We start from the raw sequence: 22,441 nt of genomic DNA, 5'->3' as shown, positions 1-22,441 counted from the left end.
GTGGGTGCAGCGGAGGGCCCGGCCCCAGTGTCCTGTAGTGTGTTTTGACCCATCAGCATAGCCTTTTGGTTCTCAGATAGCCTGCTGAAGGAAGTGATTTTTGCTGCGAGTGGAACGGAATTGATTTTGTTGGCGTATAATCTGTTCTGCTCCTAGATTTTTCTTTCTGCGTAAATAAAAGTTTGAGCTAATTCGAGCTGAAAAAGCTTCAGTTACTTGCTTGGTTGTGTTGTCCTTTCAATATTCAAAGCTGCAGCGAAAGCATGGGGATTGTTGCTTCTAGAAACACCCCAGTTCTCCTGTCTGCCCTCTGCATGCTGTTGAGCTAAGCCTTATAAATAAGTAAATAAACCACAGCTGCTGCTCCTCCTCTTTCTACTTTCATGTGCTTTGCCCCTCCCCTTTCCCAGGTGATTGGGTTTGGGTGCTGGGTGGGACCAAAAGGTATATGAGCCCCAAGTATGCCGTCAGAGAGCTCCTTCTGCCTGGGCTGCTCTTTGGGGGTAAGTGCTTTGTTTTTCCTTCAGTCAGTTGCCGGGTTCTCTAGGCAGGCTGGAGTCTATGGATTTCTGGAATTCTAAGGGCTTGGAATTCACTTCATAGAGGGATATGTAGCAGAGGTTGCTGGCTCACTTTTTTTTTGGGATGGTGGGATACGCTCCTGTGTTTGATCTGTATTTTAATCTCTAGATGAATCAACCCACTTGTGTAACTCTCCAGAGGACTAAAACCAGCTTGATGACATGCTACAAGAGGCTTGACCGTGTTGGTGCAGTATTACCAAGAGACTGAGCGGGGTCACCTTTTTCATCTGCAAAGGGTATGTCTGCCATTACCCCTGCCGGGGCTGCTATGCATTCATGGCCTTGTGGCATTTGTGGACTTCAGTTTGTTTGTTTGTTTGTTTGTTTGTTTTATTTGTCTGGCTCTGGTCTCTGTGTTTGAGTCCTCTGCATGTGCCGCACTGTTTGCGTATCCATTGTGGATGTGACCTTCTCTCTTTGTTTCTTGTAGCTCAGGGCGTAGGCACGGAAGCTTGAACGAAGCATGAGGGTGAGTGGACAGCAGTGGGGGCCCCGAGTTGCTCGGTGGACTGTGTGAGTCTGCTTCAGCTGTCGGGCCGGCTTTGCAAGTGCCTTGCGACAGCAGAGTACGTCTCCTGCCACGTTTCTGACACGTGCCAGACGTCAGCGGTTCCAGGGTTCCAGTTCCTGAAATGCTGGAGATGCTCGGAGCACGAGAGGAGCTGGGGCGGCTTCGGGGGGCTGGGGGAGAGGGGACAGGGGAGAGGGGGGCGGCTGCGGCGGCGGGGGGGGGCAGAGAGGGCAGCAGGAGGAGGTGCCGTTGCGTGCGCGTGGCCGACGCCCCTCTGGATTGGCTGGAGTGCTCCGTCCCGAGGCATGCTGGGAGCTGTAGTTCTGCGCTGCCGGGCGGCCACGTGGGCTCCGGGCTGCGCGGCCGGGCCGGGGCCGGGCCGGGGCCGGGCCGTGCGCGCCGGGAGGCGCAGGTTGCCGCTGGCGGCGAGCGCGGTTGCCGGCGGTGAGGCGAGCGAGAGCCTCCGGGGGTGCCTCCTCGGAGCGTCGGGCCGGGAGGGGCGGGGGGTGTTGAGGCCGGGCGCGGGTCCTCGCTGCGCTTGATCGTTGGGCTGCGCCGCGCCGCGCCTCGGAGGCTTTCCTCTCCCTGCGTCCTGACAGCCGGCTCTCTCCTTGTGCTGCGGTTCACCGGGGCAGAAGCAGCTCCCCGCCGCTAGGACCCCTGCGGGGTTTGTTGCCGAGCGAAGGTGGCGCACCGGGTAAAGCGAGGAAAGCCGCAGCTGGCGTGCTGCGGTCGCAGGGTTCTCAGGAGAGAGAGCAGCCCGTCCGTCCCGACTGCCCAGGTAAGTCGCAGCGACCTCGGGGTGGAATCGAGGCGTGCTCGTAAGCTTCCTGCAGCCCCGGCTCAAAGGCTTCATTGAATTTGCGGAAGCGCGAGCTGCTCGGCGCTGGGAAGCGCAAAGGGAAGGAAGGCACGTAGTGCCTGCCGAGTCGTAGTAGCCTCTTAGACCTAGAATGAACTGGCCTGTCAGGCTCTGTCTGTTGCTCAGTCTTTGGTACGAGAGGCTAAACTTTGTCCCGCCTCAGCTTTCGGAGTTGTCCTAGGAATAGACCGGTGCTTGCGGGGCTTTCCAGGACGCTGGTTGCGGTCAGTGAGGACAGACGTGAGAGGCAATTTCTGTCTGTCTGTCTGTCTCTTGGTTATGTCCCAAGAGTTTTGCTTGAACTGTGTGCAATAAAGGAGGCCTTGGGCCTGTACTGAGCAGCGAGAGAGAGCAAAACTCTGCGTAAGCACTGGCCGTGGCAACGTTGCTTGGGAGTTGAGCGGCTGGGGGTCTTTCCAGAGGTGGGGGGTCTTCCCAGCGGAACTCGGTACGCAGGCAGAAACGTGACCTTCGAGGTCTTTGTTTGTCTTGCGCTGCAGCTGTGGTATTTGCCCCATAACTGTATGGAGTTGCTGAATTCTAGAGGGGATGATGATAGAGACGTCCCTGGTTCAGCCTTTTTTTGCCGCAGTCCTTGCAGAAGTTGTGGAAAAATGAGTAGTATCCTTCTCTTTAAGTTCACCTTTTAAAGAGTTCTTCCTGCAGACTCCTGTCTCCGTGGTTTAGGTACGTGATTTGTGTGAAACAGAGCCAGGCTTTCCTGTTAACGAGTGCCCTGATTGAAATTCCCTGTTGTTGGAGAACAAGAACCATCAGTGGTGCTTGGCAGTTTAAAACCTCTTGGCTTACGCAAAGGCTAACTTGCCAAAGCGAATGGGAAGTAGCCTAAAGTTCAGTAAATGCGCTGAATAGAAAAGGCCGTCTTCTTGACGGGAAAAGAGCTTTGCAGAACGTGAGCTTTGTTTCCCGTAGGGCTCCCTGCTTGCCCACCTGTTCAGCGATTACTGCAGGCTTTGACTGGTCCCCTCAGGCCCAATATCGCACACGTGCTGTGCTGCAGACGGTGCCTTAGCTTCCTTGCCGTCTCGTGCTGCGTTACTTGTACCTGCGGAAAACTTACTTCAGTGTCACAGAAACCCCGTGGGAAGCGTTCCCGACTCACGCCGGTAGGACCATCCCGTCGCGGCTGGTAAAATCCAGGAGCAGGACGATGCTTGGAAGAACGTCACCTATGGAGGAGAAGACAACAGTCTCCTTCCTGTTAGGCAACAGGTTTCCAAGACTGGTTTCCCCACCCCCCTGTGCGTTTTGAAGGAGGCAGTCCCTAAGCTGATGCAATCCAACTATCCAACTGCATCTAAGATGCTGGTTGTTACTTCCATAAGCTATAAAGGAACTTAATGTGTTCTGTGTTTTTAGGTCGAGGCTCGTGTGCGTGAGTTTGGCTTGTCGCGATGGCCGGTGTAGATGATCGCTCACGTGCCCCAAAGCTCCTTGTGCTGATGCTGGATCTGCCCCACGGTAAAGGACCGCATGCTGTGTGTTCAGCTTTTCTTCCTTACCGTGTCGTCCGTATGTATGTATGTATTTACTTCTCTGAAGGAAAGGGTGGATTTTTCGTGGGTCCCTCTGTGCGCGTCTCGAACCAGGCTGCAGTAAATACGCGTAAGCGAGTAGGCTGCTGCAGCGCGTCCTGGACAGTATCAGGGTGCTACTCTGCTAGCAGTGGAGAGCTGGGTGAAGGTGCCCAGGGTAAGGGCTTGTTCTGCCTCAAGTTGAACAGAAAGTTTCAGGAGTTGAGCATCCCAGGGGATGTTTGTAGGACTGCTGTTAGACGATAAAGGTTCGGATGGCTGTCGACGAAGGGGATTTTGTTGGTTCTTTTTCGATAGCTGTTCCTGCCAAAGATCGCGTCGGTCACAAAAGGTAGTAGTAACCTTGCGGTTTCTATGTTCTGTAGCGTTTGTACTAAAATACACTGGCAGATGAATAAATGAGCAGGTACAAATACACGTGACTCTGTAGCTGAGACTAAATAACGTGCAGTTTCTTCTGTGTTTTATCTTTCAAAGCACATTGTTGCTGAGCGCCTGAGCTTTTTGCTCGCATTACCGAGGAAAGGAATGGCAGTGCTTCTTCCCCCCTCATCTCTCTTTTTTTTTTTTTTTTTTTTTTTTCCCCCCCCTCTCTTCTTCCTCGATGACAGGGTACTCAATGTTTTCCTCGGATGTCCACGTGAAAAACGAAATAAATAAATAAATGCTGATGGTGAAGACACTGACAGAATTGGGTGACATTTTCAAGGTAGAGGAGGGGCGAAGAATGTGGAAATTCCTGGTACATTAGTGGTGCTCTGTTAACAAAACTGACGTATACGCCACTTGCTGTTCCTAGTTTTTTGGTTTGGTTTTCCTTTCAGTAGTCTCCCCGAAGGCTTTTGCGGACACACGGTGTATCTTTTCTGTTCTTCCAGTATTCGTTTGTCAGGAAAGACGACCATGCAATCCGAGGGCTGTGGACAACCATCTACCAGGTGGTTGTTGCAGCCTCCATCGGTCATGTTATTTGTGCTTTTAGCTCGCCCTCTCCTATATCTTGAGTTGAATTTCTTTTTTTTTTTTTTTTTTTTGGCAACGCTATGTTTGCAGTGATAGCATTGCTGCCGAGGTATTTTTGACTAAAAATGATCTTAACTGTAGTAGTGAATTCACAGAGTGTGGCTTTGTGTAACGACTCCCGCGATCACAACTTTTTTTTTTTTTTTTTTTCCTTTGTCACAGATAGGAGGAAAGCTCTTTCCGGAGAGATGGAAAGAAAGTTGTTTCAGAATACGTTCAGAATGTCTGAAGTTGTTTTGGAATTTTTTTTTGTTTTGTTTTTTTTTTTTAGTAGTTAACGGTAGTACAGCCCACAGAGCAATTTCTTTGTGCGTGAGAACTCGCGGGTTAACTGAAAGTTACTTGTTTTATTATAAAACTAGGATTTGAAGCCACGGGCATTCAGAAATGCATATGATATGTCTTGTCACAATCTTCTAGATCAGCTAACCGGAATGAGAAGCAATCTTCTGAAAACACACAGGGATATCGTGGGGCAGGATGAAGGTAAATGGACACAATTATTTATTAATATTCTGGTACAGCTATTTAATTCACCTAAGTAGTGTTTCTGTCCTCGGTGTGGGAGAGGAAGTAGACTTTGCATCGTTTCTTGGGTCAGTCGTCCTTCCCTAGATTCCGAAGGAAAAGAATGAAATTTCTGCCTTCTGTCACAAAACATGTTGTGCGTGCTTGGAATTTGAAAATTCAGTTTCATGGGTGAGCTTTCCTGTGCAACAGGATGCAGTAGATGTTCTTATAGTGATGGTGAAAGGAAAGAGGGGCTTTATTTGCCTTTTGCTTTTCCTTTGTTTTGTAGAGGGAGGAAATAGTGATTTCTAGATCTTAAATGCTAACACTGGAAATGGAAGCATGCGAGGCTTGTATTTCCTTAGTCTTAAGGTAGACTAAATTTAGATACCTTGTTCTGCTGCAGACTGCCTTCACGGCGTTCCTGTTGCTCAAAGGGGAAATCATCAGGAGTAGTTGAAAATGATGCCTTCACCCCTTCGGGAGATTGATCCAGATCAACCAAAAAGGCTTCTTCATACACTTGGCAGTCTGTTCAAACAGGATGAGAAGGTAGGAGAAGTCTTGCTATCTGCTGTATCATTATTTGAAAAGTAACTGAATTGTAACACGGAGGCAAATACTCTGGTAGTGAATTGACGAAGCAATTGTTTTTTACTTATATTAAAAAAAAAAAAAAAAGTCTTTTCAGGGTACGATGATAGATGAAGCAGATAAATTTGTTGCTGGGCCTCAGAATAAGATCAAGCGTCCTGGAGAGCCCAATACTCCAGCATCACTAAAGAGAGAAGGCGTAGCACGTCGCCGCTATTGCGACGGCCACAGTCACTGTTGTGACAAACCATGTTGGTGGGAAAGGGCCACCCTGTGCTGCTGGATCTCCGTCACCATATCTGAACCTCAAAGGCATGCCAACAAATAAAGGTGTGTTGGAGTTGTTGTAGTACAGGAACTTGTGTGGTCATAAATGGACATAGTGTGCAGGAAAAAAAAAAAAAAGGTCTCCGTGCTTTCCGTGTTAATTCAAAAGGACACGTAAGTTTTAGAGTTAATTGGGACTGAATTTCTTTGGTCGGCTTAGACAAACAGGCTGTTGCTATAGGTAACGAAGTCCTGAATGAGCAATAATTTGGAACTGTTTCTAAAAAGTGCTGAAACCTTTCACCACGATGGTTTGGCGGTAGCAAGGATTTCATTTCAGCTTTTAATTCTCATTTGTGTATTCTATAGTGGGGAAGGGAGAAGTGGGGAAGGAAAGTGTGTAAAAAAAAAAAAAAAAAAAAATTTAAATTTCTCACAAATAGTAATTTACCCACCTGTTGCAGCAGAGTCGAAAGAAAAATTTGCTGGAACTGGGGGAAGGAGGGGAAACTTTAGTTTGCTTTAGTCACTGAAATGGGAATACAGCAAATAACTTCACGACAGTCATATGAGACGGTAGCAGCCCAAAAGGAGGTATTCCTGTGGTTGCGTCAAAGGGTGAATAAAACTACTGAAGTGATCTGACAGTGCTGAGTAACTCTCTCCACAGTACTTTCAACAAGAAGGGATGCAGAATAATGTCCTTCTGTGTTTTTTGATCCTGCAGTTATATGCACTACTAAGCTCCTTCTTAATTTTCAGACACTGGTATCAGTACTGTCCAAGATGGTAATGGAGAGAAGAAAGCAGAAAACTGTCAGTTGCTGGAAGAGCAAATTGATGGCTTGTCTGTGCAAATGGCTTCTTCGGTTCCAGCTGTTAAGGGAGAGGATGAAATGTCACCTGGTGACTTAGACTCTCTACATGATGAGTTCAATTGCTTAAATGATGCAAAGATGGCTTGGATCGTAAACCTGGTACCAATGCACTTGTTCGAGGGCCTCTAAATTACAGCGTGGCTGGAGATGACCAAAAACGAGTGATGGAGTCTACTTCTGAATCTGTGCCAAATTGATTTAAAATAACACCTACAATGTTGGAGGGAAGCGATGCTGGTATTAAAATCAGAGTGGTGAAAGAGGTTTGCAAACGTGGAAGAAGTAAGTTCTTTATTAGTGTATTAAAAATAGGCTAGGGGTACAGAAGACTTTTTCTTGAAATGAGGATCTATTTTGAAAATAAAACCTCAGATTTGGAATGATTTTTGATTACTCGTGTACAAGTAGTGGAAGAACAAGAAAGTAAGTACATGTATTCAGAGTCCAACTTTATATCCTCACCGTCCTTACTGCAGCACTCTTAAGCAGGCTTAGTCACAGCACCATTCGTGTTTTCATAGTTGGTTCAGAGAAGAAAACACAGAAACCAATGAAAAAATACTGTTGTTTCACATCTAAGGTGTCCGGTTCATTCTTTTGCGCTACTTTTTTTTTTTTGTTGTTAAACTTTATACGAGACAATCGTGCTCATGCTCCACATAGATCGGTCCTCTTGTAAAGAGTAGTTACCTTAAACCTCTGCTTTCAAAAATGACAGCTCTAGGTTGAAACATGGCTCGGTATGCCTTTGTTTCTATTAACTGCTGATCATGGCAGCGTGTTCGTGGAGATACAAGGCTTCTCTGCTGATTAAACCTAGTCTGCATTTTCCAAGGGCAGGTGTTTCTAGATACTGCTCTTTTAAGAGAAGAAAATTCAGCGTTACATTTGAATATCAGCTAATCGATATCACTTCAAATTATTGGTATGCTGGCTTTTTTTTCTTACGTGCATTACTGTATGCAGAAATGGGAAACTCTAGGCTTTGTTGTTTTTCCTTTGGCTGTTGAGATTTACTGAAAATGCATTTACAAGATCTGTTTCTAATATCTGTTTGGATCTCTTGTTTAAGATCGTGAAAAAAATCTTCTCTCTTCTTGAGGAGGTACGTACAAGGACGGATGGAAACTCAGAAGTATTTCATTGAATTTGCTATAAGGGAAGGAGCAAGGTTTGTATAGATACGAATGATTCGGAGTTAAACGCTAACGTTGTTCATGATAGCAAATCTCAGTCTTTTCCAAAACAAGTGTTTTGTTTTGACATACTTAAATTATTACAGTTTCAGCGGTCAAACTGCCGTTGTATTTTCTGAAGTAAATGGTCGTTACCTAGAGCTGAAGTGTGAAATAGAAAGATACGGGTGGTTATGGAAGAAAGACCCAGAATTTGCGTGGGTTGGGGAAAGATGGCTGTATCAAATTAAATTTGCCATTCTGATGTCAGAAATGAGGGAAGCTCTTCCATGCTGGAAACAGAGAGCCTCCGCTAATACTGTTTGTCGTGGCCAAATAATACTGAGTTATTTAACTGCTGTTTTTGGAAGAAGAAATGAAATTACTTCCCTAGGTTTAAAAATCGTGTCTTAATACAGCACTTAGAGAGAACGCTAGAGGAGCTAGAGTTCAACAGCCTACCCAACAGAGTTAATCAGGTGAACGGTAGATAATAGTGTACCAGCCAGAGGAATACGGACCGGGAATGAGTTTGCTGTGCCGCAGAAGAGTGGAAGAGGACGTAGCTGTTGCCCTCGCCATCCTGGCGGTCAAGTGATCTTACTGTCAGAGTCCGAGAAGAAGCAGCAGAGCTTTAACTTTACGAACCTCTATCGGCAGAAGCTGGGCTGTAACCTTAAGGACGTGCTACGAAAGGTGTGGCTTTTTTCCTGTGGAGGGTGCTCTTTGCTCAACAGGCTGAAAAAAATAACCATTGCTGCCCCTCCTGCAGGTGGTGAGAATTTACTCACTTGAATACTGTCATTAGCCGTTTTACGTGCAATAGGCAGTGGATCGCACTAAAATGGGGCACTGTCAAATGCACACAGTGTCTGCATTGTGGAGAGATCCCATCTGTTGTGTCGTCCCCGTCCCCCCCCCCCCCCCCCCAATAAAAAACCAACCAACCAACCAAAACTCCCAGAAACACCTGCACTGGTAATACTGCATGTTGCCAGCACAGAGACGAGGGCCTTGTTCCCGAGAACTGCTAGCCATGCCTTTAAACTTGAGATTCAGCATAGATCGAGAGTAAAGAAACTGCTGTTGTGTTAATGAAAGCTAAAGACAGCCCTGTGACTGTTACCACTTGGTGGTTACTAAACAATCTACCTCAGACTCTCTTCTGTTTTTATCTGCAGACATTATGAAAGCGCACCTGAGGCTTCCCAGGTCCCTGACTTCAGTTCTCTTTCATCCCGTGAGGAGGACGGAGATTCTTCAGGTGGCCTTGCCTTGGCACACGCTGTGCTTTGGAAGCACTAAAAAGAAATGCTTTTAAAAGTGTGCATTTATTTTAATGTTCATACAAAAGAGATTGGTTTTGAACAGTGTTGTTACCGGATCACTAATTTGATATTTTAACTGTATGCATTTTTTTGAACATAGGTGTGTGTGTGTGTGTGTGTGTGTATATATATATATATATAAAAAAAAAAAAACGTTTTATTAATTCTCGTTAAGTGCTGATCTGAGGAGTCTGTAATGGGCAGCGCTGAATTCCTCAAATTGTCTGTCACCAACAGACCGCTAATATTTTTTGTGAAACCAGTCTGCATATCCTGAAACCCCACTTCTGGTAATAGCTGCGGAATGTGTTTGTTACTTACCTCCCGGTAGCACGTACCCTGGAGCACCTGCCTCATCAGTCAGCTCAGCCTGTACAGGGTGTACATTTTTGCTCCAAGGCTAAAGTGTTAAAGACACCAAGTTCCAGCTTACCAAATCCTTGGTTACCCGAGTTAATATCCTCCCTTCCGTTCCTCTTACTCTTTTGTTCAAAGGTAATGTTGTGAATCACAGAAAATGCAACGAAGACTGGAGCACCTGCACGTAATTAATATTTTCCTTTTAAACGGTAATATGCCAGTAGTAAGTGGCTCTTCAGATAATTTTATTTTCGGTTGTTCTCATTTAAAAACAGTCTCCTGCTCCTTTAACAGCTTTCTTTTAAAAGACAGGTTGAAGTTGTGCTGGCGTTAAGAAGCTCTTCACAAGGTACTGGGGCTGTCCTGAGGATTCCACTTGACCAGCCAGCAGAAGAGGCAGGGAAACATACTTACATTGATGGCCTGAACTTCTCTTCCTATTACTCTTTTTAGTACTAGCCAGCGTGTGTGAGACATCTTTTCCTTCTCCTGTGAAGCAGTGGGCTGGTCTTTCTGGAAGAGGTTGTTTGACCATTGGAATTACACCAGTGAGATTCAAGAAGGAAATAAAATCCAAAAGCAGCAGCGTATCTTTATTACTACGTTAAGTGAGAAAGTGACACTTGGAACGAACTCGTTATAAACAATTCTGAACTCTTTTCTTAGCGGGAACGTACTTGAAAAAAAAAACAAACGAACCACAGGAGTACCTTGGAATACATAGGGCGATTCATCCCTTCAGGATCATTACACGGCAGCTGTATGTCACCACAATACACCTCTTTTGCTTAATGGTGGACTTCTCAGAGGGAATTTACTTGGGTCAGGTATACTGTGTGTATGTGGTTTTATGCACGTAGAACTGCCTGTACTACACTATCTTTTAAATAGGTGGTGGTAAGAGGAGACAGCTTTCTTCTAGTAGATTCTTCCTTAAGTTTCTTTAGTGATTCCGGGGGCGCTCACTTGACCGTGATGTGCCTGACCTGGTTAGCATCTAAACCTCCTCCTCTGATGTGGTACAGCTGTCTGCTAAATTAGTTACAGAAAGATGGTGACTTTAACTCAGACAGTTCTCTCTTACCTCGCTATTGTTTTATCTGGATAATTTGAATTTGGATTAGAGCAGCGGAGGGAAAAGATGCCTTACACTGAAACGGACGCGAGTCTGTGAGAAGAAAGCCAGGCGTCCTTGGAGACTGTGCCAATGAAAAGGGGAAGAAAAATGAGTGGAATAAATCTGAGTGCACATAGTCCTGCATCCCGAAGGGAGCACAGAAGGAAGGTTGCTTGCTTAGAAGAGCAGTGGATGCTTCGTGCCCGCCTTAAAGAGAATATTAACAGAGAGAATTCTTTGTAAGACAAGCTGCCCCGCGGGGTGTGGGTAGCAAATACGTTGGAAAAAATACAGCCACAAGCTCCGAATGGCACAGTAGGCGAGCTGTGATCCGCCCGACAAGGCCTCCCGCGGGCGCCCTCTGCCGCCACCTGCTGGTGGAAAACGAGTACTGCAGGCGGCCGAGGGGCGCGCATGCGCGGTGGCACCGGCGGGCGCCCTCTGCCGCCACCTGCTGGTTTTAATCGGGTACTGCAGGCGGCCGAGGGGCGCGCATGCGCGGTGACGCCCGCGGGCGCCCTCTGCCGCCACCTGCTGGTTTTAATCGGGTACTGCAGGCGGCCGGGGGGCGCGCATGCGCGGTGGGGCCCCGGGGGCGCCCTCTGCCGCCACCTGCTGGTTTTAATCGGGTATTGCAGGCGTCCGGGGGGCGCGCATGCGCGGTGACGCCCGCGGGCGCCCTCTGCCGCCACCTGCTGGTGGAGAACTAGTACTGCAGGCGGCCGAGGGGGGCGCATGCGCGGTGAGGCCCGGGGGCGCCCTCTGCCGCCTCCTGCTGGTGGAAAACGAGTACTGCAGGCGGCCGAGGGGGGCGCATGCGCGGTGGGGCCCGGGGGCGCCCTCTGCCGCCTCCTGCTGGTGGAAAACGAGTACTGCAGGCGGCCGTGGGGCCGTGCATGCGCGTTGCTTATTACGTCGTTGTTTTTTTTGCTGTGTAATTTCCTACGCTCCTAGATTTTTCTTCATATGTAAATCACACAGAATCACAGATCTTCTAGGTTGGAAGAGACCTCAAGATCATTGAGTCCAACCTCTGACCTAACACTAACGTTTGAGCTAATTCCCGTGGAAAATATTTCATTTACTTTCTTGGTTGTATTGTCCTTTCTATGTTCAAAGCTGAGGCATAAATACGGTAAATTTTGCTTCTAGAAACACCCCAGTTCTTTTGTCTGCACTCTGCATGCTGTAAACTAGGGATAGGCACAAAAAAAAACAAATAAATAAATAAATAAAAGAACACAGCTGCTGCTGCTCCTGCTCTCTTTCTTGTGGTTTGCCCCCTCCTCTTTCCCAGGTGATTGGGTTTGGGTGCTGGGCGGGGCCAAATGGTATAGGAGCCCCAGGCACGGCATCAGAGAGCTCCTTCTGCCCGGGCTGCTCTTTGGGGTCAGTGCTTTGTTGATGCTTCTGTTAGCTACATGCAGGGTTCTTTTGGTGGGTCAGGGTCTGGTACGATCTTTTAGAGGAAACCGATCTAGTAGTATGTGCATTTATTGCTTGAAGCTCTTTGGAGGTGATTAATTGTTATAGCACATTTATGGATAGGATGTCAATGTTATTTTGTGCGTTTGCTTTGTTGTTCTAGGTCCCTCGTGATTTTTGCAGGGTTACAGGGCAGATGCCACCAGATCTACCCCTTTTGTTGTTTTTGTTTTGTTTGATTTTTTTTTTTCTTGATTTTTCTTTTTCTTTTTTGGAAGGGGGTTTGGGATTTGAGCATCTCAATTTTGCGGGTTTGGGATTTGAGCGTCTTAATTTATTGGGTTAGGGGTTTTAGGCATAGGACTTCAGGGGTTTAGTGTGGTAAATAGTTTGGGTTAGGTCCGTAGGGGTTTCGAGGATGTTTAGGGATAGGGCTTGAGGCTTTTTTGTGTAAGGGCGGGAAGGGCTAGGGTTACAGTGAGTGCTGTTAAATGTAGTTCTCGAAAACTCGGCCTCTGATTGGCCGTGCTGGCTGTCCAGGGAATTCTGGTAGGTGTAGTTTTCCGGCACCAGGCTTCCGGTAGGCCGTGTTGACTGCCCGGAGCATGCCGGGAGATGTAGTTCTGGGACTCCGAACTTCCGGGAGGCCATGTTGGGTGCCCGGAGCATGCCGGGCAATGTAGTTCTGGGCCTCCGGACCTCCGGGAGGCCATGTTGAGCGCCCAGAGCATGCCTGGAAATGAAGTTCTCGGGAACCAGGGTTGGGCTTAGGGACTAGGGCTGGGGCTAGGGTTAGAGTTTAGGGTGAGGGTTGGGGTTAGGGTTAGGGCTAGTGAATGCTGGTTCTCTGTGTTTGCAGATGACGGTGAGCGTGTTTAAACTAATTCCAGTTGAAGAAGTTTCAGTTACTTGCTTGGTGCCGTTATCAGTTCAACATTAAAAGCTGCAGCAAAAGCAAAAGGGGATTTTTGCTTCTAGAAACACCACAGGTCTCTTGTCTGCTCTCTGAATGTTTTTGAGATAAAACAGATTTTAAAAAACAAAGGAAAGGAAAGGAAAGGAAAACAAAACAAAACACAGCTGCTCCTTTTGCTCTCTTCCTACTTTCATGTGCTTTGCCCCTCCCCTTTCCCAGGTGATTGGGTTTGGGTGCTGGGCGGGGCTAAATGCTATATGAGCCCCAGGCATGCCATCAGAGAGCTCCTTCTGCCTGGGCTGCTCTTTTGGGGACAGTGCTTTGTTCTTCCTTCTGTCCGTTGCAGGGTTGTTTAGGCAGGCTGGAGTCTATGGATTTCTGGATTTTAAGTGCTTGGAATTCACTTAGGAGAGGGATGTTTAGTAGGGGCTGCTGGCTCAGTTTGGGGCGCGGTTGTCACTGCAGTTATTTTCCTACAGCCAATAGAGTAAAATTCCAGTTTGCCTTTTAGAGGTGCTATAAGTGGGTAAAGAGAACAGATGGAAGCGTGTGCCACGTGGGGTAGGCAAGCGGCTGAGGTACAGGAGGGGATGAGAGCATGTGATTTTTTTTCTGGGGATGAAATGGACTCAATTTTGTTGGTGTATAATCTGTTCTGCTCCTAGATTTTTCTTTCAATGTGAAGAAAAGTTTGAGCTAATTCCAGGTAAGAAAGTTCCAGTTACTTGCTGGGTCGTATTGTCCTTTTAATATTCAAAGCTACAGCAAAAGCGTGGGGATTGTTGCTTCTAGAAACACCCCAGTTTTCTTGTCTGCACTCTGCATGCCGTTGAGCTAAAGCAGACTAAAAAATAAATAAATACAGGAAACACACACACAAAAACCAACAATAACAAAAACAACAACAACAAAAAAAACACACCATTGGGTGATGTGTTGTGAACGCAACGATCATTTAATCCCTTTGTTTTCCCAGGTGGTGTGGATGATACTGGTTGCACTGTTGGAGCTTGGATTTGGAGAGGAACAGGTGAGCATAGTTGTATGTTGCATCAGCAGTAGTCAGTGTTGTGGAGAAGGTGGGCATCATGACCGGCATGCTAGTGAATGCTGGTACTCTGTTTTTGCAGCTGATGATGAGCCTGGCAATTGACTAAGATGACGACCAGTGCCTGTGTATTTCTTGAGGCGGAGGGAATTTACCATGCAGCAACCTGAGAGCTAAGTTGGGGGGCACCTGGTATTTGCATATCTGGGGTGGCTAATGGGAGCTGGGAGCCAGAGCAGCGTGGAGCCAGCTGGCTGAAAATACTTGGTGCCGCTGCGAGGGTGGTTCAGGCTGGGTCACGTTCAGGCTGCTTGTGGTTGGGTCACCAGGCTAATAGAAGCAGCGGGATTATTTTGTAGCGTGAGTGCGTGCGCCAGGCAGGACAGTTTCCTTCTGTTCGTCTGTCCTGTAGTGTTGCTTCTGCAATGTCTGTTCTGTGCTTCTCGGGTCTTGATATCCTTCTAGCTTTTTACACTGGACAGACCAGACAGGCGACTTGGTAGCGGTGCTGAAGGGCCTCAGTGCTTGTTTTGTCATCGTGGCTCTGATCCGAGCACTTCTTGTCTTGCAGTCGCTGCTTGAAGTGCAGTTCTGTTTCAGGTCTCGTGCATCATATTCGGTTTGAGATCGCATCTGTTTCCATCCTCGCTCTTGTGGAAGTCATCTGGGCCGCATCAGGAGCTCTTGCTTGGGAATTGATTTCCTAAGCGTCGTCTTATGTGATTAAGGAGGTATTGGGGAGGCAAGGACAGTCCCCAGACAAGGACTGTATATCTCGAAACAAGACACCGGAACTCACGATAAGGAAGCGGCAGACGGACAGAGAAACAAATGTAAGGACTATAAATCTCAAAACTGGACGTTGGAATTCATTATAAAGACACAACAAAGGGAAGAATTAGCAACAGCCAGCTCTTGCGATTAAGAAACATGCCAACTCAGCGGATTCCTGACCAAAGGTGAAAAGTACAATGTGAGGAAGACTCGGGGTCTTCCTCCCAAAGACCCCTGCCCACGTCCCAAAGGCCCCTGCCCACAGTTCTTGGGAGGCTCTACTCAGGCGCAAGGTGCCAAAAGGCTAATTAGCATGAGAAGCGAGGGAAGGCGGGGGTAGGCAATGAATATGTATAGACGCCGGTAGAATATTGATAGATTGATTGTATAAATTCAAGACTGCTTTCTGCTTTGGGTATGCACGATAGGTGGAGAGATCCCCCCGTGCATCCAGCGCTGCAATAAAGAATATACCGCTTAAAGGAATTTCGGCTTCGATCTTTGAATCATATGGGTTTTTCAGTCCCCATCCTTCTGGTCTCTTGTCTTGAAGGAAGGCTTTTTAGGCCTCCATCACCCCAGTTCTGGCAGTGTCTTCCAGTCGCGTGTCGTGACATTTGAGTCTCTCCTTGGGTCTGGTGCAGAGCACCTGTTGTGACTTGCTGTTGCCATAGGGCTTCCCTCCGGGGGTCACTTTTTCTTGCGCCTTGTGTTGTGTGTTTTGTTTGTAGTGTTTGTGGCGTGGCTGTGTGTGTATGTGTTTGGTCTGGAGCTGTCCTGCCTGGCAGTTAGTGATGACAGCTAACGTGGCAGTGCATGGGTGTGCTAATACATTGTCCGGACTGTGTTGGCGAAGACATCTGGTCTGCCTCTGGGCACGTACTGAAGGGCAGCAGGCACAGTCATCTCTGTGGTGTTTGTCAGATGTGCGTGTGGGGGGGAAGAGTTGAGCTGCTTGTGAGCAGCTGCTCGCATAGTGCTTGAACGGTGTGCTTGAGGAGGAGGTCTGTGGAATCTTGAAAGCTTACAGATAAGGGGTTTTTGAAACTTTTATTTTTATTTCTCTCCTGTCCCCAGTAGAGCGTAAACCTTTGGAGGAACCTGTCACAGGAAAGAGCTCCTTCCGGAACTGTTCAGCGCTCCGTAGGCAGCTCGGTGACTGGCTTGGTCTACTTCTGAGGTGTGCTGAGGTATGGGGGCTGCTGTTTTGAAATGATAATATTGTAAGCGGGGTCCCTTTGTGTTGTTGAGGGATGGGTGCTAATGCTGGCAGCTGAATGATTATCTTGTGACCGTTTTCATTTGTTAAAGCTGAAACACAGTGTACAACGCGGGACTTGACCGGAGCTGCTTTTGGCAAGGTGAGCGATGAACAGATGTAGCAGGTACTTTAGGGGTGCAGTTGTCACTGCAGTTACTTAACTGCACAAAGTACAGTAAAAATCCTGTTGATATTTCAGGGGTGTTGTAGCTGGCCTAAGAGAGCAGATGGAAGCATCTGCCTCGAGGGCAGGTGAGGGAGCAGAGGTTAGGGAGCAGATGAGAGTAACTGTCCCAGCTGTGCTGTGGCTTTGGATGCTGCTTCAGCCTATGCTTTTCTTTTTGTTTCACAGGTGTGTCGCACAGGCTCAGAGGGGCCAAGCTGCACTCTGAAGAGCAGCACGGGAAGGGCGGGCTGTTTGTGAGCTGGATTGGAGCAGAACTGCCAAGTAGCACGAGGTGACTGCGAAGGGTCTTGCTTTGCAGGTGCCATGGCAGGCTCTCCACAGAAGCGGTTGAGGATTTGAGAGGAGGTTGCAGATCATCGAGGAGCGACACGTGCAGGGACGGCTTGAAAACGGTATGGCTGCTTTCTCTTCTGTTTATCAGGTGTCCCAGGCGACGTGGGCTGTGATGTTAGCCTTTAGGATCGGAACAAAGCAGGTGCTGATGGCGGTCTTCTTCGGTAGGCAAAGAGGTGCCCGAAGCCCCCTCCTGTGCAGCCTGAGCACGCCTCGCTGAGGATGAAGCTTGCTTTCCAGCAGTTCTGGAAACTGTGTTGAGGCTGAAATGCTGCGTCTGTGTTCGGGTTGGGGTTGCACCTTGGTGAGTGTAGGGATGGGTTTTAAGTGGGTGCAGCGGAGGGCCCGGCCCCAGTGTCCTGTAGTGTGTTTTGACCCATCAGCATAGCCTTTTGGTTCTCAGATAGCCTGCTGAAGGAAGTGATTTTTGCTGCGAGTGGAACGGAATTGATTTTGTTGGCGTATAATCTGTTCTGCTCCTAGATTTTTCTTTCTGCGTAAATAAAAGTTTGAGCTAATTCGAGCTGAAAAAGCTTCAGTTACTTGCTTGGTTGTGTTGTCCTTTCAATATTCAAAGCTGCAGCGAAAGCATGGGGATTGTTGCTTCTAGAAACACCCCAGTTCTCCTGTCTGCCCTCTGCATGCTGTTGAGCTAAGCCTTATAAATAAGTAAATAAACCACAGCTGCTGCTCCTCCTCTTTCTACTTTCATGTGCTTTGCCCCTCCCCTTTCCCAGGTGATTGGGTTTGGGTGCTGGGTGGGACCAAAAGGTATATGAGCCCCAAGTATGCCGTCAGAGAGCTCCTTCTGCCTGGGCTGCTCTTTGGGGGTAAGTGCTTTGTTTTTCCTTCAGTCAGTTGCCGGGTTCTCTAGGCAGGCTGGAGTCTATGGATTTCTGGAATTCTAAGGGCTTGGAATTCACTTCATAGAGGGATATGTAGCAGAGGTTGCTGGCTCACTTTTTTTTTGGGATGGTGGGATACGCTCCTGTGTTTGATCTGTATTTTAATCTCTAGATGAATCAACCCACTTGTGTAACTCTCCAGAGGACTAAAACCAGCTTGATGACATGCTACAAGAGGCTTGACCGTGTTGGTGCAGTATTACCAAGAGACTGAGCGGGGTCACCTTTTTCATCTGCAAAGGGTATGTCTGCCATTACCCCTGCCGGGGCTGCTATGCATTCATGGCCTTGTGGCATTTGTGGACTTCAGTTTGTTTGTTTGTTTGTTTGTTTGTTTTATTTGTCTGGCTCTGGTCTCTGTGTTTGAGTCCTCTGCATGTGCCGCACTGTTTGCGTATCCATTGTGGATGTGACCTTCTCTCTTTGTTTCTTGTAGCTCAGGGCGTAGGCACGGAAGCTTGAACGAAGCATGAGGGTGAGTGGACAGCAGTGGGGGCCCCGAGTTGCTCGGTGGACTGTGTGAGTCTGCTTCAGCTGTCGGGCCGGCTTTGCAAGTGCCTTGCGACAGCAGAGTACGTCTCCTGCCACGTTTCTGACACGTGCCAGACGTCAGCGGTTCCAGGGTTCCAGTTCCTGAAATGCTGGAGATGCTCGGAGCACGAGAGGAGCTGGGGCGGCTTCGGGGGGCTGGGGGAGAGGGGACAGGGGAGAGGGGGGCGGCTGCGGCGGCGGGGGGGGGCAGAGAGGGCAGCAGGAGGAGGTGCCGTTGCGTGCGCGTGGCCGACGCCCCTCTGGATTGGCTGGAGTGCTCCGTCCCGAGGCATGCTGGGAGCTGTAGTTCTGCGCTGCCGGGCGGCCACGTGGGCTCCGGGCTGCGCGGCCGGGCCGGGGCCGGGCCGGGGCCGGGCCGTGCGCGCCGGGAGGCGCAGGTTGCCGCTGGCGGCGAGCGCGGTTGCCGGCGGTGAGGCGAGCGAGAGCCTCCGGGGGTGCCTCCTCGGAGCGTCGGGCCGGGAGGGGCGGGGGGTGTTGAGGCCGGGCGCGGGTCCTCGCTGCGCTTGATCGTTGGGCTGCGCCGCGCCGCGCCTCGGAGGCTTTCCTCTCCCTGCGTCCTGACAGCCGGCTCTCTCCTTGTGCTGCGGTTCACCGGGGCAGAAGCAGCTCCCCGCCGCTAGGACCCCTGCGGGGTTTGTTGCCGAGCGAAGGTGGCGCACCGGGTAAAGCGAGGAAAGCCGCAGCTGGCGTGCTGCGGTCGCAGGGTTCTCAGGAGAGAGAGCAGCCCGTCCGTCCCGACTGCCCAGGTAAGTCGCAGCGACCTCGGGGTGGAATCGAGGCGTGCTCGTAAGCTTCCTGCAGCCCCGGCTCAAAGGCTTCATTGAATTTGCGGAAGCGCGAGCTGCTCGGCGCTGGGAAGCGCAAAGGGAAGGAAGGCACGTAGTGCCTGCCGAGTCGTAGTAGCCTCTTAGACCTAGAATGAACTGGCCTGTCAGGCTCTGTCTGTTGCTCAGTCTTTGGTACGAGAGGCTAAACTTTGTCCCGCCTCAGCTTTCGGAGTTGTCCTAGGAATAGACCGGTGCTTGCGGGGCTTTCCAGGACGCTGGTTGCGGTCAGTGAGGACAGACGTGAGAGGCAATTTCTGTCTGTCTGTCTGTCTCTTGGTTATGTCCCAAGAGTTTTGCTTGAACTGTGTGCAATAAAGGAGGCCTTGGGCCTGTACTGAGCAGCGAGAGAGAGCAAAACTCTGCGTAAGCACTGGCCGTGGCAACGTTGCTTGGGAGTTGAGCGGCTGGGGGTCTTTCCAGAGGTGGGGGGTCTTCCCAGCGGAACTCGGTACGCAGGCAGAAACGTGACCTTCGAGGTCTTTGTTTGTCTTGCGCTGCAGCTGTGGTATTTGCCCCATAACTGTATGGAGTTGCTGAATTCTAGAGGGGATGATGATAGAGACGTCCCTGGTTCAGCCTTTTTTTGCCGCAGTCCTTGCAGAAGTTGTGGAAAAATGAGTAGTATCCTTCTCTTTAAGTTCACCTTTTAAAGAGTTCTTCCTGCAGACTCCTGTCTCCGTGGTTTAGGTACGTGATTTGTGTGAAACAGAGCCAGGCTTTCCTGTTAACGAGTGCCCTGATTGAAATTCCCTGTTGTTGGAGAACAAGAACCATCAGTGGTGCTTGGCAGTTTAAAACCTCTTGGCTTACGCAAAGGCTAACTTGCCAAAGCGAATGGGAAGTAGCCTAAAGTTCAGTAAATGCGCTGAATAGAAAAGGCCGTCTTCTTGACGGGAAAAGAGCTTTGCAGAACGTGAGCTTTGTTTCCCGTAGGGCTCCCTGCTTGCCCACCTGTTCAGCGATTACTGCAGGCTTTGACTGGTCCCCTCAGGCCCAATATCGCACACGTGCTGTGCTGCAGACGGTGCCTTAGCTTCCTTGCCGTCTCGTGCTGCGTTACTTGTACCTGCGGAAAACTTACTTCAGTGTCACAGAAACCCCGTGGGAAGCGTTCCCGACTCACGCCGGTAGGACCATCCCGTCGCGGCTGGTAAAATCCAGGAGCAGGACGATGCTTGGAAGAACGTCACCTATGGAGGAGAAGACAACAGTCTCCTTCCTGTTAGGCAACAGGTTTCCAAGACTGGTTTCCCCACCCCCCTGTGCGTTTTGAAGGAGGCAGTCCCTAAGCTGATGCAATCCAACTATCCAACTGCATCTAAGATGCTGGTTGTTACTTCCATAAGCTATAAAGGAACTTAATGTGTTCTGTGTTTTTAGGTCGAGGCTCGTGTGCGTGAGTTTGGCTTGTCGCGATGGCCGGTGTAGATGATCGCTCACGTGCCCCAAAGCTCCTTGTGCTGATGCTGGATCTGCCCCACGGTAAAGGACCGCATGCTGTGTGTTCAGCTTTTCTTCCTTACCGTGTCGTCCGTATGTATGTATGTATTTACTTCTCTGAAGGAAAGGGTGGATTTTTCGTGGGTCCCTCTGTGCGCGTCTCGAACCAGGCTGCAGTAAATACGCGTAAGCGAGTAGGCTGCTGCAGCGCGTCCTGGACAGTATCAGGGTGCTACTCTGCTAGCAGTGGAGAGCTGGGTGAAGGTGCCCAGGGTAAGGGCTTGTTCTGCCTCAAGTTGAACAGAAAGTTTCAGGAGTTGAGCATCCCAGGGGATGTTTGTAGGACTGCTGTTAGACGATAAAGGTTCGGATGGCTGTCGACGAAGGGGATTTTGTTGGTTCTTTTTCGATAGCTGTTCCTGCCAAAGATCGCGTCGGTCACAAAAGGTAGTAGTAACCTTGCGGTTTCTATGTTCTGTAGCGTTTGTACTAAAATACACTGGCAGATGAATAAATGAGCAGGTACAAATACACGTGACTCTGTAGCTGAGACTAAATAACGTGCAGTTTCTTCTGTGTTTTATCTTTCAAAGCACATTGTTGCTGAGCGCCTGAGCTTTTTGCTCGCATTACTGAGGAAAGGAATGGCAGTGCTTCTTCCCCCCTCATCTCTCTTTTTTTTTTTTTTTTTTTTTTTCCCCCCCTCTCCTCTTCTTCCTCGATGACAGGGTACTCGAAATGTTTTCCTCGGATGTCCACGTGAAAAACGAAATAAATAAATAAATGCTGATGGTGAAGACACTGACAGAATTGGGTGACATTTTCAAGGTAGAGGAGGGGCGAAGAATGTGGAAATTCCTGGTACATTAGTGGTGCTCTGTTAACAAAACTGACGTATACGCCACTTGCTGTTCCTAGTTTTTTGGTTTGGTTTTCCTTTCAGTAGTCTCCCCGAAGGCTTTTGCGGACACACGGTGTATCTTTTCTGTTCTTCCAGTATTCGTTTGTCAGGAAAGACGACCATGCAATCCGAGGGCTGTGGACAACCATCTACCAGGTGGTTGTTGCAGCCTCCATCGGTCATGTTATTTGTGCTTTTAGCTCGCCCTCTCCTATATCTTGAGTTGAATTTCTTTTTTTTTTTTTTTTTTGGCAACGCTATGTTTGCAGTGATAGCATTGCTGCCGAGGTATTTTTGACTAAAAATGATCTTAACTGTAGTAGTGAATTCACAGAGTGTGGCTTTGTGTAACGACTCCCGCGATCACAACTTTTTTTTTTTTCCTTTGTCACAGATAGGAGGAAAGCTCTTTCCGGAGAGATGGAAAGAAAGTTGTTTCAGAATACGTTCAGAATGTCTGAAGTTGTTTTGGAATTTTTTTTGTTTTGTTTTTTTTTTTTTAGTAGTTAACGGTAGTACAGCCCACAGAGCAATTTCTTTGTGCGTGAGAACTCGCGGGTTAACTGAAAGTTACTTGTTTTATTATAAAACTAGGATTTGAAGCCACGGGCATTCAGAAATGCATATGATATGTCTTGTCACAATCTTCTAGATCAGCTAACCGGAATGAGAAGCAATCTTCTGAAAACACACAGGGATATCGTGGGGCAGGATGAAGGTAAATGGACACAATTATTTATTAATATTCTGGTACAGCTATTTAATTCACCTAAGTAGTGTTTCTGTCCTCGGTGTGGGAGAGGAAGTAGACTTTGCATCGTTTCTTGGGTCAGTCGTCCTTCCCTAGATTCCGAAGGAAAAGAATGAAATTTCTGCCTTCTGTCACAAAACATGTTGTGCGTGCTTGGAATTTGAAAATTCAGTTTCATGGGTGAGCTTTCCTGTGCAACAGGATGCAGTAGATGTTCTTATAGTGATGGTGAAAGGAAAGAGGGGCTTTATTTGCCTTTTGCTTTTCCTTTGTTTTGTAGAGGGAGGAAATAGTGATTTCTAGATCTTAAATGCTAACACTGGAAATGGAAGCATGCGAGGCTTGTATTTCCTTAG

General features: G+C 48.5%; 4 long non-coding RNA genes across 8 annotated transcripts in view; all 4 read left to right on the top strand.

The window, feature by feature from the left end:
- Positions 1-22,441, top strand: part of LOC311432622 — a 54,355-nt gene that overhangs the window by 20,713 nt on the left and 11,201 nt on the right. The gene's annotated exons all lie outside the window — the stretch shown is intronic.
- Positions 5,457-9,457, top strand: LOC311432630. Of its 2 annotated transcripts, XR_014690183.1 has the most exons (3): positions 5,457-5,598; positions 7,858-7,956; positions 8,380-9,457. It is a non-coding gene; the product is annotated as an uncharacterized lncRNA (long non-coding RNA). The 2 variants fall into 2 exon arrangements; XR_014690184.1 differs by lacking the exons at positions 7,858-7,956; positions 8,380-9,457 and adding an exon at positions 6,670-7,359.
- Positions 12,092-15,414, top strand: LOC311432631. Of its 2 annotated transcripts, XR_014690185.1 has the most exons (4): positions 12,092-12,154; positions 13,772-13,812; positions 14,083-14,136; positions 14,237-15,414. It is a non-coding gene; the product is annotated as an uncharacterized lncRNA (long non-coding RNA). The 2 variants fall into 2 exon arrangements; XR_014690186.1 differs by lacking the exon at positions 12,092-12,154 and having other exon boundaries at positions 13,359-13,812.
- Positions 18,401-21,566, top strand: LOC311432624. Of its 3 annotated transcripts, none has more exons than XR_014690172.1 (4): positions 18,401-18,912; positions 20,088-20,226; positions 20,374-20,475; positions 21,162-21,566. It is a non-coding gene; the product is annotated as an uncharacterized lncRNA (long non-coding RNA). The 3 variants fall into 3 exon arrangements; XR_014690173.1 differs by having other exon boundaries at positions 20,088-20,255; XR_014690174.1 differs by lacking the exon at positions 20,088-20,226 and having other exon boundaries at positions 21,162-21,565.

This window comes from Aythya ferina (genome assembly GCF_964211825.1).
Source record: "Aythya ferina genome assembly, chromosome: 2".
Lineage (NCBI taxonomy): Eukaryota > Metazoa > Chordata > Aves > Anseriformes > Anatidae > Aythya > Aythya ferina.
This window is presented reverse-complemented; position numbering and strand designations above follow the sequence as displayed.